The sequence below is a fragment of the Chelonoidis abingdonii genome, chromosome 5 (assembly GCF_003597395.2).
Source record: "Chelonoidis abingdonii isolate Lonesome George chromosome 5, CheloAbing_2.0, whole genome shotgun sequence".
NCBI lineage: Eukaryota > Metazoa > Chordata > Testudines > Testudinidae > Chelonoidis > Chelonoidis abingdonii.
This window is the reverse complement of record NC_133773.1, coordinates 54,065,766-54,081,839: the sequence shown is the minus strand read 5'-3', so window position 1 is coordinate 54,081,839 and position 16,074 is coordinate 54,065,766. Positions and strand designations below refer to the sequence as shown.

The following is a 16,074-nucleotide window of genomic DNA, read 5'->3' as shown; positions in this document are numbered from 1 at the left end:
CTAAAACTGTGTTTAGGAGTTCTGAGGCATTAAACTGTTGATTACAAAACACCCAGCCAAGCAATTAAGAATCCATTTTTATCATTTGAAAACCATGACTAATCTGATGGGGGAATAATTGTCAAATGATAGAAACTGATTCTTAATTGAATGGCTAGGTTTCTAATCTAGAGTTCTGTTTCTCAAGACTCCCAAGCCCAGTTTTAGATGCCTCGATTGATGCATCATTGGGATTTTACATTGCACAACTCTTTTGACTGACAGCAGGAAGAGCTTTTGGTTTTCACTGTGTTCCCCATAAGCATCTTTCCACTAGCCAGGTGTTCACATATGAATCTGTCCATTAAACTATTAATACGGGCAGATATTTACTGTACATCATAAATACTTGACTTTGCAAGCAGAAAAATAAGAAGATCTAGCAGGAAAATCCTGCACTGGTAGAAGAATGGACACTATGACCTACTAGATCCTTAGTATTTCTGATGTCTGATTGCTGCACACAGAAACCACTGTCGGGTTGCAGAGAAATTCCTTGAACAAGCATGTTTATTTTAGTCCTTATCCTAAAGTTCCTAGTGTTTTGGAGGAGTGAATGGTGTGTGTGACAGGGGGAGAAGTGGGTCCTTTATTAAGTTAGTTTAGCATATAGCTGGTTGATGTGCAAAACTCCTCTAGACCCTACATGAGAGATATCTATTTTATCTTTTCTTTCTTTTAATCTTGGCTAGTATGTTCTCCAAGGTTATTTTTTATCTGCTTTTTCACTCTTTTGATGAAATATATTGTGTGGGCTAGACATCGTGCCGAAATGGGAGATTAGAATAGAATGTGGTTTTATATAGCATTATGAGAGAATATTGTCTGGTTTTGAGAGCACATGGAAGGGAATTGAGCAGTAAGGATTCTATTTCCAGCTTTGTCACTGAGTTGGTGTCTGACCTTCAGGAAGTTACTTCACCACTGTGTGCCTGAGTTTCCCAGTCTGTAAAACTGTGATTAAAACAAGCACTGTGAAGATTAATTCACTGATGTTTATAAAATGTTTTGAGATCTCAAAACCTTGACTGAACAGTGTTATAAAAGGGCGCACGTATTATTTATTGAATTATCATAGGCATTCAAAGTATCCTAAAGTTCTTTACAGAATGCTGTGTTTTAAGTACCAATAATTCAGTAACTGAACAAGGACACCAAGAAACTATTAGGTCTCAGATTCTCCCTAGGAGATTAAAATGCGTTTATTGTATCGGGGAGTTTTAACTGAGATACCAGGCTGACCCTCTGCTCTTTTCCAGAGTGCTAGGCATCCCTGATGTCCCTTCAGAGAGAGACCAGGAAAAAACAAAAAGGGCGCTGGATTAACATCTCATGTAAGGGACTTCAACTCTAAAATCTTCAGAAGCAAAAAATCAATGTAACTGTCCTTTTGGGGAAGAGAAAGAGAGGGTGTTTTACAGTGATGCCTTAATTCTTGTACTTAAGGTCCTTTATTGTTTTTTTAATCATAGGCTGTTGGTGCCAAATTAGCATTTGTAGTAGTTTTGGCATTAGTATTCAAGAATAGTCTATGGTGTGTGTTTTTTATTCAAAGCTAGCGTGTGGAGGTGGGTTGTTGCATAAGTTTACAGTAACTGTACACAACTTTGAAGGGTGAAAAACTGTGCTGAAATGTAGCTGTTCGAATCATTTCCTGACTAACAGGATGGTCTGGCTGGTGAACTCAAATTTTGTTTCGGGTATGGTGAATCTGATAATTTAGTTTGGAAGTTAATGTGAAGGTAACCACAGAGGCTTTAGTCTGAGCAGAGTTTTTACCTCATTATCCATTGCTGAGGGTTAACTATAAGATTTGAACATCTGTATGCATGCAGAGAGAAGGAGGAGGGAAATGGACAATACAGATTACATCTTTCAAAGCGATATGGATCCTGAGTGAGTTTGCAGTTCACTGCAGAATCACAGATCTCCCTGGTTTTGTGTATTCTTGTTAAAAAGAGCTTGCTCACAATACTGACCCCCGCTAACGCTCAGTATAAAAATGTGCCTTTCTGATTTTGTGCTGTAGTCTTTTATTAGCTTACTTGTGTATCGCTTTAAATTGCTTTTAAAGATTAGCTGTGTTTTTCCACATCTCAAGTTGCCTGGAAAATGTAAGGTCCCCTGATTCTCAAAAGCTGTTTAGTCATGAACAGAACAAAAATGAAGCTGCACTTACGCTACTCCCAGGTTTTCAGATATAATACTTGTTACTGGACCTCAATAATTAATGAGCTTCCAGTTTAACATTAATCCTTGTGCAAACAGGCTACAACAGTGACATGGGTATTGTATATTATCAGCAATTGCATTAATGTGTATTACTACAAAAAGAAAGCCATGTTAATTGCTTTTGCATTATACTATGTGTTAGGTTAAAAACACCCTTTTTAAAAAATATCTTGGTCCCTTTCAGTCCTTCTGAATCAAAAAGATATTTGTGTTGTGGTTGATCGATGATGCGTTTCTGAGATGTTTCTTAAAGTCCCGTAACTGGTAGTCAGGGTCTCGGGACAGGAGAGCGAAAGCCTCAGTTAGTGACTGCCTCAGGCAATTCAGTAGTGCCTAGTGGGGAGGGGGAGGTTTCCTGTTGTTACAACAAAGCCAGCAACCATCAGGATGCTTGTCTGCCATGGAGGAGTGTCTGTGTTTGGGTGTGAGCTGTATTTCTTGGCTCACTGTGAATCAAGATTCAATTATTGTGGATCTCTCAGGCTTTTTTCTTTTTCTCTTTTGAAAGTCTCCCTTTTCCTCTTCTCTCCAACATCTATTTTCAGTGGGCTTGCTTGTAATGAAATCTTATGTATAAGAGCAATGACATATTTCCTAAAGTCACTGTACTTACACAGTTTCCATGCAGCTGAGGCTGGCTCATGCTGCACTAAAATACAATATTAGACTAATTGATTTGGTGGCTAGAGTAGGTTTTGGTTTAGCTGTTACAGACACTATGCATTCATAAGAGCAGATCAGCACACCTTTGGAAATGGGTGTATCCAGAGACAGTTTGGGGGAATTTTGGGAGGAAAAAATTGAGGTCTCCCTCCTAGATACATTTCCCTCACTCTCTGGAATCAGTTGCATACATTGCTGCATCACAAATCTACAAACTGTGAATATAGACAGTTTTGTGTGTTTTTTGCCTGTCACATTTTGAACTGCTCAGTTTGAGTCTTAATACTAAGACACGTGCCACTTAAACCAAGTGGCTGCTTGTAGTGCCCCAAAAAATTAAATCCACTCATAGTTAGTGTACTTTCCTGCACACTTAGTCCAGTATGGTTTAGTTTGTTTACAAAGAGATTAGTCAGTACGTGCAGTTAAGATTGTACTGACATAGCAAATGTGTTGCTGGATCAGTCTTCATTGACCAAGTCTGTGTCGTTACATACAGAATGATAAAGCAAGCTGGGTCTATGAATGTGGGGTCTTGAATTTCCTGGATCTAGAAAGGCAGCAACTACAGTGGAATCCCCCTTCAACTCAAGTTAAGGTTCGGCCCCTCAAGTTTTACTTTTGCCACTCCCTCCAAAGTCTAGTAAAACTTTTCCCCTCCTAACTTAGCAGTCTTTGTCTCATTTTTGTATCCTGTGCTGTGATGCTTGTGACAAACTAGCTGACAGATAATAGCAAGTGTAAAGGAAAATTTATATATTCTGCTACATTGTGTTAACATATTGTATGACTGAGACAGGGCCAATTGTCTTTTTGATATCTCTAACTGTATGTTGTTCCCCTTCCCCACTGTCTGGCTTCAGATTGTGTGCTGTTTGGGGCAGAGAACTGTTTGTTCTTTTCTATTTGGAATTGCCCTGACTCACTACATGTGATACTGAGAATAATGAATAAATAAGCGTGATAATTAATCATTCTGCTCTTGGGGCTGTGAGTGAGGAGGGAATCTGGTAGAAGAGAGAGTGTTCACCTCCTGTGGCAGCAATATCAGAAGGGAAGAAAAGGCCAGCTCCTGAGCTGTAGTGATTCCAATGAATTTTGTGGTGCCTCAAGCTACCCTTTTTCAGTCCATCTTCTCTCTCCATACTCAATGTGTAGCTCAGTGTTTCTCTCAACAAAGACTTTTATTTAGGTGCTTAATATGGATTAGAGGCCTAACTTTAGGTACCCATATTTGAATATATTGACAAAAGTATTTCAAAATAGAATTATAAAGCTGCAATTATTTTTAAATACGTTTCAGCATACATATATGTAGTATTTAATGTAAGGGTCAGATTGTTACGAAAGATACCCAAATGTTACATTTCAAATGACAGCTGCAAGCGTGTCCACTGTGTATGGCTGCTTTTTAAATGCTAAAAAAGTTCCATTTGCTGGAAAAAAGCTTATTTCCTTAGTACCCATGGGGGAGTAGCCGATGAAACACAGGAGCATTCTCTGCTTAATTAGGCATTTTGAAACAATAAAAAATAAGAAACTTTTACAATGTGTACTCATAGCAATTGCTGTTTCATTGAAGCAGTGACCAATGTACTCAACAAATGGGTCAAGAAATATGTTGAGCCTTGATAATGTCAGTGCACTGCTATGAAGCAGCTGGTCTGTGCTCTGTGAGTCCACCCACAAAGCCCAAAGAGGAGGACGAAAAGTGTGGCCAGTGGCGGAACACCAAAAACCTGGGGAGTCTGTGTGGAGATGTAGAGACATCCAGGCTCGTTTTTCTTCTTGCTTTAAGCCTCTCTCATTCTTCTCTCTGTAACAAACGAGAATTAAAAAAGGGCAGTTAACTGGAGGGGGGGCGAAGAAGAATGGGGTAACTGGGTTGAAGTTACAGATATATTGAATATACTAGTTATAATAAAGTTATTCGTTAAATTGCCTTGTGATCATTGGGAATGGCTGAGCTAATCCTGGTAAAATAAAGTGACCTGAAACTTTCTCTGTTATTCAGCTGAACTCCTTTTGTTATAAAGCACTGAAATCTGTAAGAGAGACTGTTCTCCTGAGATTTTCATTCAAGTTTTGCAGATTGAAATGTCCAGATTAAGTTAACTGAATTTTCTCAGGTTCATCTAATGCTAATCATAATGCCTGTAACGCAAAGGGGTCAGAGATATGGATGTTGTGGAAATGGGGGAGGAAGGACGTACATGCACGCTGAAAGGAGAAGAGGAGAAAGAACACGGAGAAATGAAAATGAGGAAACCTTTTCTTTGCATTTCTGAACTCTTGTGAGTTTGACTCTCAGCATTAATTTTTTATCAACTTGGTCATAAAGTTACAGAGATCACATTGCTTCAAAGTATGCTTCACAGTTCTGCTTCTCTTAATAAGGGAGAATCCTACCCTTCAGCCAGAATCAGTGCCCCACTCAGTGCTTTGGATAATCAGCTGGGCAGATGAGGATCTGAACTGCTTTGTAAAGGGAGGAATTGCACTGCTGACCAGGGACCTCCTCTACTCTGTTGGTTTGTCTACATTGCAGTTAAGCACCCAGAGCTGACCTGTGTGAGCTGATTTGGTCTTGCAGGGCTTGGGCTCAGGGGCTGCTTAATTATGGTGTAGACCAGTAGATGTCATGCGGGTCATCAAGGTAATCGGATTGTAGGCCATGAGACATTTTGCTGATGTTGACCATCCGCATGCATGGCCCCCCGCAGCTCCCAGTGGCCAGGAAGGGCAAACCTGCGGACAGTCAACATCAGCAAAATGTCTCACGGCCCCCAATCCAATTACCCTGATGAGCCGCATGTGGCCCGCTGGCTGCAGGTTGCCCTCCCCTGGTGTAGATGCTTGGGCTGGAGTCTGGGCTCTGGAATTGGCAAGGGGGTCCAGCCTGAACATCTACCCTGCAATTAAACAGCCCTTTAGCCTGAGCCCCATGAACTCAAGTCAGCTGACATGGGCCAGCTGTGAGTGTTTAACTTCTGAGTAGACATACCTTACGGGTCTAGGACTGGGATGATAGTTTCAGTGCCTGCATCTCCTACCGTCCTGCCAGATAGATGGAGGAGTCCAGCCTTTTGCTCTGCTTCACACAGCCAGAAGGTGGTTATGTATGGTCATGGTGCCTTGTGAGAGCCTCCAGCTGGACCCAGGACTTTAGTTGCAAAGCTGCTGTTATATTTCCACTGCAAATAGAGAGAGAGGAGTAGAAAGAAAGGGAACAATAAGGGAGGGGGAGAAGGAGCAGTAGTAGGCAGTCAAGGCAGGGAGCAGAAGACATAAATAAAGTGGGAACCTCAAGCAGAAGAGGAAGTAGGTGAACCATGAAATGGGAGGAAACCAACAATAATATTCTAGGATGTGGGAGGAGACCAGAATAATTCCCCAGATAGAGGAGGAGAGACATCAGGCGAGAAATAAAACAGGAGCAAACAGCCTGGTTTTTAAGGGGGCTTGAGCATCCAAAGCTGCCGTTTAGGTACAGTGGAACCTCAGGGTTATGAGCACCTTGGGAATGGAGCATTTTTGTGACTCTGAGCAGAACGTATGGTGGTTCTTTCAAAAGTGTGACTTAATACAGCTTTGAAACTTTGCCATGCAGAAGAAAAATGCTGCTTTCCCTTTTTTTAGTAGTTTGTTTATCACAGTACTGTACTGCACTATTTGCTTTTCTTTTTCTTTGTATCTGCTGCTGCCTGATTGTGTACTTCTGGTTCCAAATGAGGGGTGTGGCTTGTTGGTCAGTTTGTAACTCTGAGGTTCTACTGCAAATGGGATCTGTGAGTGCTTACTGCCTCTAGAAATCTGGCTGATTGTTTAATTTTAGGGTGGGGATTATATTCAAGTTTCTCTTGGCTGTTTATCCAATTAGTGGTCACAGTTAATTAGACTGGCAACCAAAGAAATGCAGAAATACAACCTCCCACCTGAAACATTTGCAATCTCCACCATTTATGTGTGTGAGAGAGCTCCCTCATAAGCAAAAATGAAATCAAAGCCCTGCAAGAACAGTATTTGGTCCCGAATACAGTGTTTTGTTGTAATTCTGCCAGTCTTCTTCTAATGCTGGACATAGCATCTAAGAGGATTTCTACATGTAAAAAATTCATCTGAAAATTGGGTGCCATGTGCTATTTGGCACTTTGTCTGTCTTTCTGTTTTGGGAGGCAGAAAAGAAACTGGTTGTACCAAGTATCCTCCTTCAAAGTGGCCCAGTGTTTCAATGTCATTCAGGTCTATCTTTTATTTCACCTTTCAGCTGCAAGTAATCAGTGCTAATCAGCAAAGGTTTTGTCTCTTTTGCCCCTGCAAGATTAGCCAATGTTTAGATGTAGCACCTGCTGCATGGTGTCCTTATAGCATGAGTCTGTGAGACTTTGCATAAAAGGTGGATTATGTAGTCAGGTATGTGAAGATGGTGGTGAAGGTTAGAGAGCTACACTGGGCAGTGCTTGCTTCGGCAGCACATATACTAAAACTGGAACGATACAGAGAAGATTAGCATGGCCCCTGCGTAATGATGACACGCAAATTCGTGAAGCGTTTTTACGCTGGGCAGTAAATTAGACTGACTTAATGAGAAATCCTACTGTAAGCAACATATAAGATGTGATTCACCTATGCTGGTGGACGAAGGTAGGTATTGTCCCCTAATAGGAGAGGTCACCTACTGGGGAGGGTAGATGGTGTTTGCTCTGGGGTTTCCATCAAGGAAAGGGCAGTTTTAGGTTGTGGTTGGGATTCCACAGATCTGGCATAGACTACCTCAGGTGTGCACTGCTTTAGCTACTTTAGTCATGTTCCATCCACTGCCAAGTCTACTCCCCCTTTTAGAAGCAGGTTGAACAGTCTGGCTGCAAGTGCCTGGCAAACAGAGTCCAGGTGCTCTGAACTGTCACACTACCCCCTTCCCATGGGGGTAGGAAACATTCCAAAATCTAGAGGGTTGGGAAGCATAGTGTAGTGAATTAATGCATTAAACTTTCAGTTCTGGTGAACTGATTTCAGATTTAGATTATTGCAAGTGAAATGCATTTGGTTTCAGCTGACCATGTTGTGCACTTCCCAAGACCACAAAGCTACTTGCTCTCTGCTCTGGATAAGAATGACAGGGTATTAGAGGTCTGGATTGAGGTGTATAGGCAGAGCTGTGTGTTCAGAGCATTCTTAAGCTTACTAGCACAGTTCTTGGCTACAGTCCACATTCTGTTCACTTTGTCACTTTCATAAGCACTGGACGTCAGCAAATTCACCCCAGATGATTCCAATGGACTTTTTTTTTGTCCAGGCCATCATTCAACCTGCTTTTCCTTTTGCAGAACTTCTACTGCGCACAGTGGACTTGATTTCTGTCTATATTACTCCTGGGGGCATTCTGGGGGCACTCCTGGGGGCACCAAAACACGAAAAATTCTTCACACAATATTTTAAAATTCTGCAAGTTTTATTTGTCAATAAATAAATATGGAGACTTCAGCATGGCAGTGGGGAGTACATGCCACTGGCTACACAGAGGTGGAAGATCACTCTGTCCCCTCCCCACCTCACCCTACCCCAGGACATGGACTCGGCATTGAGGCTGCACCCAACCTTGACACAGCATAAGGGCTACGCCTGCCCCAGAAACACCCTGGGGCCCTGCCCCTCCACTCCAGGCCTGCTGGGTGTGGGGCAGGCTGGCTCAACCAGGCAGGATCTAAGTGTGGAGGGGTTCAATGTGGGGGGGATCTAGGTGTGGGGGTGAGAAGGTTCTGTGTGGGAGGCTCAGTGTGGGGGTCCAAGTGTGGGGGGATCTGGATGCACAGAGGCTCATTGGAGGGAGTTGCTGGTACAGGGGCAATGGGACTGTGCAGGGGATTCCTTGTGAAGGAGGTTGGGGCTCAGCAAGGGGGTCTGGGTGCACGGGAAGTGGAGCTTGGTGGGGTGGGTGTTGGGGTTCAGTGGGGTGGAAGTCAGGGTGTGGGGGACTTGTTAGTGGTCCAGGTGCAGGGGGGTGGGGCTTATTGGGGTGGAGGGTTGAGTGCAGGGGGCTCAGTGGGGAGTGGCCTCAGTGCAGGAGTGGGGGTCCAGAGGCAGGGAGTCTGGGTGCATGGGGGCTCCAGATGCAGGCATTGAGGTTCAGTGGTTTGGATATGGAGGGCTGGGGGTGTGTGCCTGGGTGTACAGAGTGAAGCATGGTGTGGGGGTCTGAGTACGGGGGGTCCAAATGCATGGGGGTTGGGCAGATGGAGGATCAGCTTTCTGTACAGTGACCCCTCCTCCTGTGGCAGAGGAGCAATGGGGGCAGGAAGCAGAGGAGGATGCTGAGCTGCTTGCAGATGGGGGAGGTTTCTGGGGGTGGGTCTGACTCAACCCCATCTACTCCTTGCAGGGTAGAAGAGGAAGTCCCATCCTCCTCTACCTCCAGCTCAGCCACGACTCGCAGCTGATCCTGGCACAGGGTAGGAGCCACCAGCCCTGTGGCGATTTATCTCTCCTCTGGGTGCCCAAAACGATGTACTTGCCCTGCTAGAGAGGGGTGCGTGACCCCTCTTGGAGCTTCCCTTTGCTTTGCTGTCAGAAAGTCTTTTCCTGCAGGGAAGCAAAGAAATCTGGGGGGCAGAACATGAATTCTGCACATACGCAATGGCACAGAATTCCCCCAGGAGTACTATATGCAAGTTTGGCAGATGTGGATTGGTAAATCAAGAAACAAGACTTTTTTCCATTTTGTAGCATAGTGAACTATAATATATAATTGTGAATGCATATGAACCCGATGAAACTCGACATTAGCAGGTATACAGAAGGGTAGCCTGGTGTTTAGGACATAAAGGCTGTAGTCAGTCGCTAGATAGACTGTGGTGAAGGGAGTTTCTTGTTTCAGAGGCCCTGCTTCAAATCCTGCCTTGTTGTTTGGCTTAGCATTTTTTTGTTTCTAGTGATACATGGCAGGATTCCAAATCACCATTGTGTTGTGATTCACTGTAGGGGGAGGGAGAGATTTCATTCTACATAAAGTTTCCTTTGGCTTGGAGACAAAAGAAAAAGAGCAGTTTGTTGGCTCAGTTTAGCAAACAGGGAGCCAGTAACTGATCAGCTTATTAATATTGAGAGTTTCAAGTAATTTGGTCAGCCAAAAAAAGCATTTAAAAACACTTAAAAAGAGACAAAGGGAAGGGTAAGTTACTTTTGTGTTGGCCTTTAATTAACCGAGGTTTGCACTCTGGCTACTTGCTTTTTAAGAGCTGCACTGGATCATTTATTTAAGTACTGTCTTTGTGAGAGGTGGATTATGAAGCCTTTTTGAAAGTGTGTGTGTGTGTATGTGTGTGAGAGAGAGAAAGTGCAAGGTTTTCTTAATTTGAGCAGTGGGCTAGGTGCCATGGTGAATTTAAGTTACCCATCATTTTTCTGACTACTAGTTAAAAAGAAGTCTCGATGAATTTGTTTTGTTTCTGAGTTTTGTAGGTAAACATTGAACAGAATCCTTTTCAAATATTATGAGGAGAGTTTATAGCCTGAAGATTGCAGTTAGCCAATGACAAACCAGCTTTCCTTAACATACTCCCAAGTAGAAGGATAACATTTGTTTTGCACTTCACCAGCTATTTGTATCCTGCTCTGTGTGCACAGTGGGTGGATAGTATGAGTTGCCCACTGAATGTTCTTCTCTCACTCATGGAAAAACCCATGGAAATGTATCTTGTCAACAAATAAAATTGATTGTACTATACATCATCTGGTTCTTGTTGGCTGAAGAAGTCAGAAATCTTATTTCAGTTTCCGAGACCACATTGAATTAGATCCAGCTACAACAGGTCTTCCTATCCCCTTGGGTGGCTGCTATGCAACCTGTGGTTATGGAATGTTATAGGGAGCATGCTGATAAGCTGAGCTTTACTTGTCAGCTAGGACTAAGAATCTGCTCCCTGAACACCAAATATTGTGAAGAACCTAAGCAGTTTAAAATGTGGCTGAACCTTGGTAGTAAACAGCTGTGATACTTTGTGAATACATAGACTTAAACCTACTGCAGTACAAACCATTAACCATTTTTGCAATTAGCAAGTATTAATTTCACCAGAAATGTCTGAATATTAACATAAAATAAAGTGGTTGCATTGTGTTTTTAAGGCAGGGGTGGGCAAACTACGGCCCGGGGGCCACATCCAGCCCTTCAGATGTTTTAATCCGGCCCTTGAGTTCTCACCAGGGAGTTGGGTCTGGGGCTTGCCCCACTTCCACACTCCAGCTGGGGAGCAGGGTCGGGGGCTTGCCATGTGCTCTGGCTCTGAATGGCTCCTGGAAGTAGCAGCATGTCCCTCCTCTTCCTCCTATGAATAGGGGCAGCCAAGGGGCTCCACACATTCCCCCTGCTCCATCAACTACCATGGCCAATGGGAGCTGCAGGGGCAGTGCCTTTAGATGGGGCAGGGCACAGAGCCGCCTGGCCGCACCTCTGCATAGGAGCTGAAGTAGGGACATGCCACTTCTTCTGGGAGCTGCTTGAGATAAGCGCCGTTTGGAGCCTGCAATCTGCCCTCTTCCATACCTCAGCCCACTGCCTCAGCCCCAGTTCCCCTCTCATCCTCTGAATCCCTCAGTCCCAGCCTGGAGCACCCTCTTGCACCCCCAAACCCTCATTCAAAGCCCCACCCCAGAGCCTGTACCCCCAGCTGGAGCTCTCACCCCCTCCCACACCGCAACCCCCAATTTTGTGAGCGTTCATGGCCTGCCATACAATTTCCATGCGCAGGTGTGGCCCTCAGGCCAAAAAGTTTGCGCTCCCCTGTTCTAGAGTGAAGACAACAGAGAAGGGACACGTACCACGAAAACAGAGTTGCGAGCTGTACACATTTTCTACATGTGTTGTAGAGCTGAAGTGACTGGCAAAAGTGAACTTGGAGTACAAAATTCCAGAAGAACATCATAGTGGGACTCCTGTATTTACAATAATGTGTATTTCCTTAGATGTAAAGTCAGCTGACAAGACAGGGCAGAGGAGTCTTTGAGGAAATCAGTCTAAACTCACTTTCCATTGGTTTTATTTCCTGTTTCTGAATCTTCATCAGCATTACTCCATCTGGCAAAAGCTGGCTTTCTGCCAGCTCTTTGAACTTGCCTTAAAGAAAAATATATGCCCAACATCATGAGGCCACATACAGAGAGCAGTCCTGCGCCCAAATTATAAAATGTTGTCTAAGCCAACCTCAGGTAACCAAGTTACTCTGCTTCTATTTCCTGTTCCGCTGTTGACTCTGCTCTGGCTCCTGACGGCACACATTGAAATGCAAATGACAGCAGTAATTGGCTGAGAGAGAAACCACAATGAGTGAGTGAGCCATGCAGCAGGGAGTTAAGTGGCTAAGTGACAATTATTGCTCTGCATCCTCCAGTATCATGAGCAGCCGTGCCGTTTGTTCTCTGTTTTAAAGGAGCTGTAACACATTAATTGGAGTGCTTCTCTGTTAACATGTCTCACTTAGTTTCTATTCTGATTCTGCTTTGGTGCAGGGGGTGGGGGAGGGCCTTTCGTTCAGTTTTTTATTCTTAAATCTTATTGAAATGTTTGTTTTTCACCACATCCTCGATCCTTCCCAAAGACTGACATTTTGTTTAACTTAAATGCTGTTTAAAAATAATTCTCAGTGTGTGGATATTGTGTTAGCTGCAAGTTGCTGAGTAGGTTTCAGCAGGTCTCTTAAACAGTAGGGCTTAATTCTCTCAAAGATAACAAATGAACATGTCAGGCTAGTCAATTTTGGGATCCCGTATTTCTGTCTCATCTGAAGAGATATGCTGGCAGCGGCAGATTAAAAGGGTGGAAGATGTAAAGGTATTCTTTACCACATCAGGCTTCCCCCCCCCCCTCAATAAATAGAATATATCTTTTAATATGGAAATTGGAGATAGCACTAGTCATAATGCTAAAGGCACTGGATTAGTTTCCCTAATGACTTTGCCAAAGCACCATCTTAACTTTTGGTTTTAATAAATAAAAATGGTCTACCATGTTTAGATGGACAGTGAAATATTCCAGCTTCACAAATTGAAAAGCTTGGGCATGGAAGAGTAGATGTACTGGAACAGCTGGCGTTAGGGTGACCAGATGTCTGGATTGTATAGCGACAGTCCCTATATTGTGGGCTTTCTCTTTTATAGGTACCTGTTTCCCCTGCATCCCATCCATATTTTTCACATATACTATCTGGTCACTCTACCTGGCATTGTTAGCCAGTGTAGACTGAATTGGCCTTTCTGAAACACAGAGGGATGAGTGATCAATATTGTTATCTCTGGATATAATCAACTTTATAGGAAACACTGGTTGGTTTGTAGAAGTAGAGAAATAATGCTGTGCTTAAGGGATTCCATAGACCAGGAGTAGGCAACCTATGGCATGCATGCCAAAGGCAGCATGCAAGCTGATTTTCAGTGGCACTCACACTGCCCAGGTCCTGGCCACCGGTTGTATGTAAAGTAAAACCTTATTTACTTTACATACAACAATAATTTAGTTATATTTTATAGATGTATAGAAAGAAACCTTCTAAAAAGGTTAAAATGTGTTCCTGGCACGCGAAACCTTAAATTAGAGTGAATAAATGAAGACTCAGCACAGCACTTCTGAAAGGTTGCCGACCCCTGCCAGAGACCCTCTTGAAGGATGTTAAAGTAGAATCTGGCTGGATTAAAGAGGCTATGCCATAGGAATAAAACTACAGCAATAAGAGAGACGCTGTCAGTTTTTAGATTAGAGCAGTGATAGCAAATACAGAGGTTAGAGAGTGATCAGAATCTGGTGGAACTATAATAATAGGTAGCTCCAGCTATTCAAATATAAATAGAAAATTGTATTGGGACATAGTTTGCAGGATAAAATGTCAATATCATAAATAATTACTTCTTGGAACAGTTTATTCATAAGAGTCTACTTTTGATTTCGTGCTGAGTAAAACACAAGATTTTGAAATTAAGGGTGAGGCAGGTCAGTGTTTGAGTGGGAGATTTCCAAGACGTCAGGGTGCTGCAGCAAGTAGTGTTGGTGGTTGAGTTGGTGACACTGAACCCTCTTGATAAGTATTGCACTTAGATACTAGGCTGTTGTGCAGATTCTAAGATAGATTGATATTGAGCCGATACCTAAGTGTAGGGGTGCAAATTGTGCTGGTAAAGATGCTGGGGGAGATTCTGTGCTGTGCCTCTGCCAGGGGGTTCTCAGAGGTCAGCCATACAGCTGTCTTCTGCGGTGGGGGGATCCTCAGCCAACCACAGCCGTGGATTTTAGAGCCCCCTGTTTATGCCAGTCCAGCCCTTTTACACAAGGTTGGCACGGGATGAGGATTTCACCTGTGGCGTTTTGAGTGAGATGTATACTCAAGATTTTGACCAGTGTTATGGTAACTATCCTGTGTCACTATTTTCATGAAAACAGGCATTTACCATGTGATGTCTGTCCCAGTTCCAGAGAGGATTAATATATTTTGCCTGCCTAAAGTATCCCTTCAGTTTCAGTTGGAGAAGGTATTCTTTTTCACTTCCTCTCCTAAATTATTGTGCAGCATTTTTGTTTGCTAGTAAACAGCTACTGTAGCTCCTCCTCCTCCTCATGGATGATTCACATCAAAGAAAGCTCTTTGAGATGCTTCTAGATTAAAGGTACTATGTACACGTATGCTATTAATGTTACTTTGATGCCCACAGTCAAGAAGGGGGATTTTAGGTAACAGGAATGAAAGAACATACTGGAATAGAGCAGCAAGGAAGCTAATTGGAAAGAGCCTGAAACAAAAAGTTAGGAAATAATATAAAATATTGAATCTGCATAGAAAGAATTACTCCTCAGCTGGAGGAAAGTGGCATTGTTCCATTGGCTGCGGTGGAGCAATACTGTTTTTACACTGTGTGAGGCTCTGGCCCAGAAATTTAAAAAATAATCATTGGAACTCAGAGCTGCATGATATTAGTCAACCAAACAGTTTAGTAAAATTGAATAAGGATTAGACATTTTTGTGAACATATATAACCTCTTGTACAAAATTATAAGGCTTGTCTGTATACCCAAGAGGGGAGAAGGAAGAAAAAGTAGAGAAAAATGAAACACTAGTTAAATGAAAAGGTGCAAATGATTATTCCAGCCAAAGTAGCCACCTTTATAAAAGGAAATTCAGCCCAAGCTGTGCTAGTATAATGGAACGTAAACTTTGGTAGGAAAGATGGAGTCCTAGAGGGATGGGAGGAAATGAAAAGGACAAACAGACAAAAACACAGTGATTTCTTCTACAGAAGTGTGTGAGAAGTAGGAAATATACTGAAGATCTAATAAACCTACTAGACCACAAAGATACTCAGGAGGCAATCAAAGAAGATGAGAAAATTGCAGACACTAAATAATTTCTTTGCATAGGTCTCTCCTACAGTGAGTGCCTACCTCCTGAGTTTAATGTTAACTCCAGTAAAGGTGAGGTATTGTCAGGGTAGAGGCATCAAAAAGAGTTAATAAAGATGGAACAAATCAAACTAAGTGGTAAGATGCCATTTAGACTGTATGGTATTCATCCTTGAGTTTGGAAGAAATTAAAGACAGAGCTATGAACAAAAAAAGGAATGATTTACCATTACAACAACTGTAACAAAATACTGGAGAATAGTCCAGTGTTCTTACTTTTTTAAAAGGTGCTAAGGATGATCCCAGGGATTATAAACTGATGACCCTTATTTAAGTAACGAGAAAAATGGTTGAGAAAATCATTAAAGATGTCATTATAAAGCACCTGAGTATGTTATGATAGACACAAATCACATAGCTTCTGTAAGTGTAAATTGTCTCTAATATATTAGAATTCTTTGAAAAGTTAAAATAGCAGATAATGGAGAATTGGTGGAGATACTATAATTTATTTAGATTCTTAAAGGGCTTTTATTAAAGTCCCTCCCAAGAAGCTACTAAGAAAATCTGGTAATCATGGGGTGAGATTATTCCTGGCAGAATTCTGTGCCACTGCTCAATGCAGAATTTTTCAGAAATTAATGTTTTTGCGCAGAATTCCCCCCCCCCCATGGGTTGCAGTACTGCTGGCTGCCACTAAGGGGTGCTGGACCCAGCAGAGCCCAGCTTTCAGATAGAAGACACTGCGGGGGGAGGAGGAG

At 42.7% G+C, this 16,074-nt stretch overlaps 2 protein-coding genes and 1 pseudogene across 3 annotated transcripts in view; 2 read left to right on the top strand and 1 right to left on the bottom strand.

Moving 5' to 3' along the window:
- Nucleotides 1–16,074, top strand: part of MAML3 (mastermind like transcriptional coactivator 3) — a 372,281-nt gene that overhangs the window by 47,392 nt on the left and 308,815 nt on the right. The gene's annotated exons all lie outside the window — the stretch shown is intronic.
- The window catches only part of SCOC (short coiled-coil protein), a 302,069-nt gene that overhangs the window by 171,577 nt on the left and 114,418 nt on the right, over nt 1–16,074 (bottom strand). The window lies entirely within an intron of this gene.
- Nucleotides 7,391–7,490, top strand: LOC116838890 (U6 spliceosomal RNA; annotated as a pseudogene).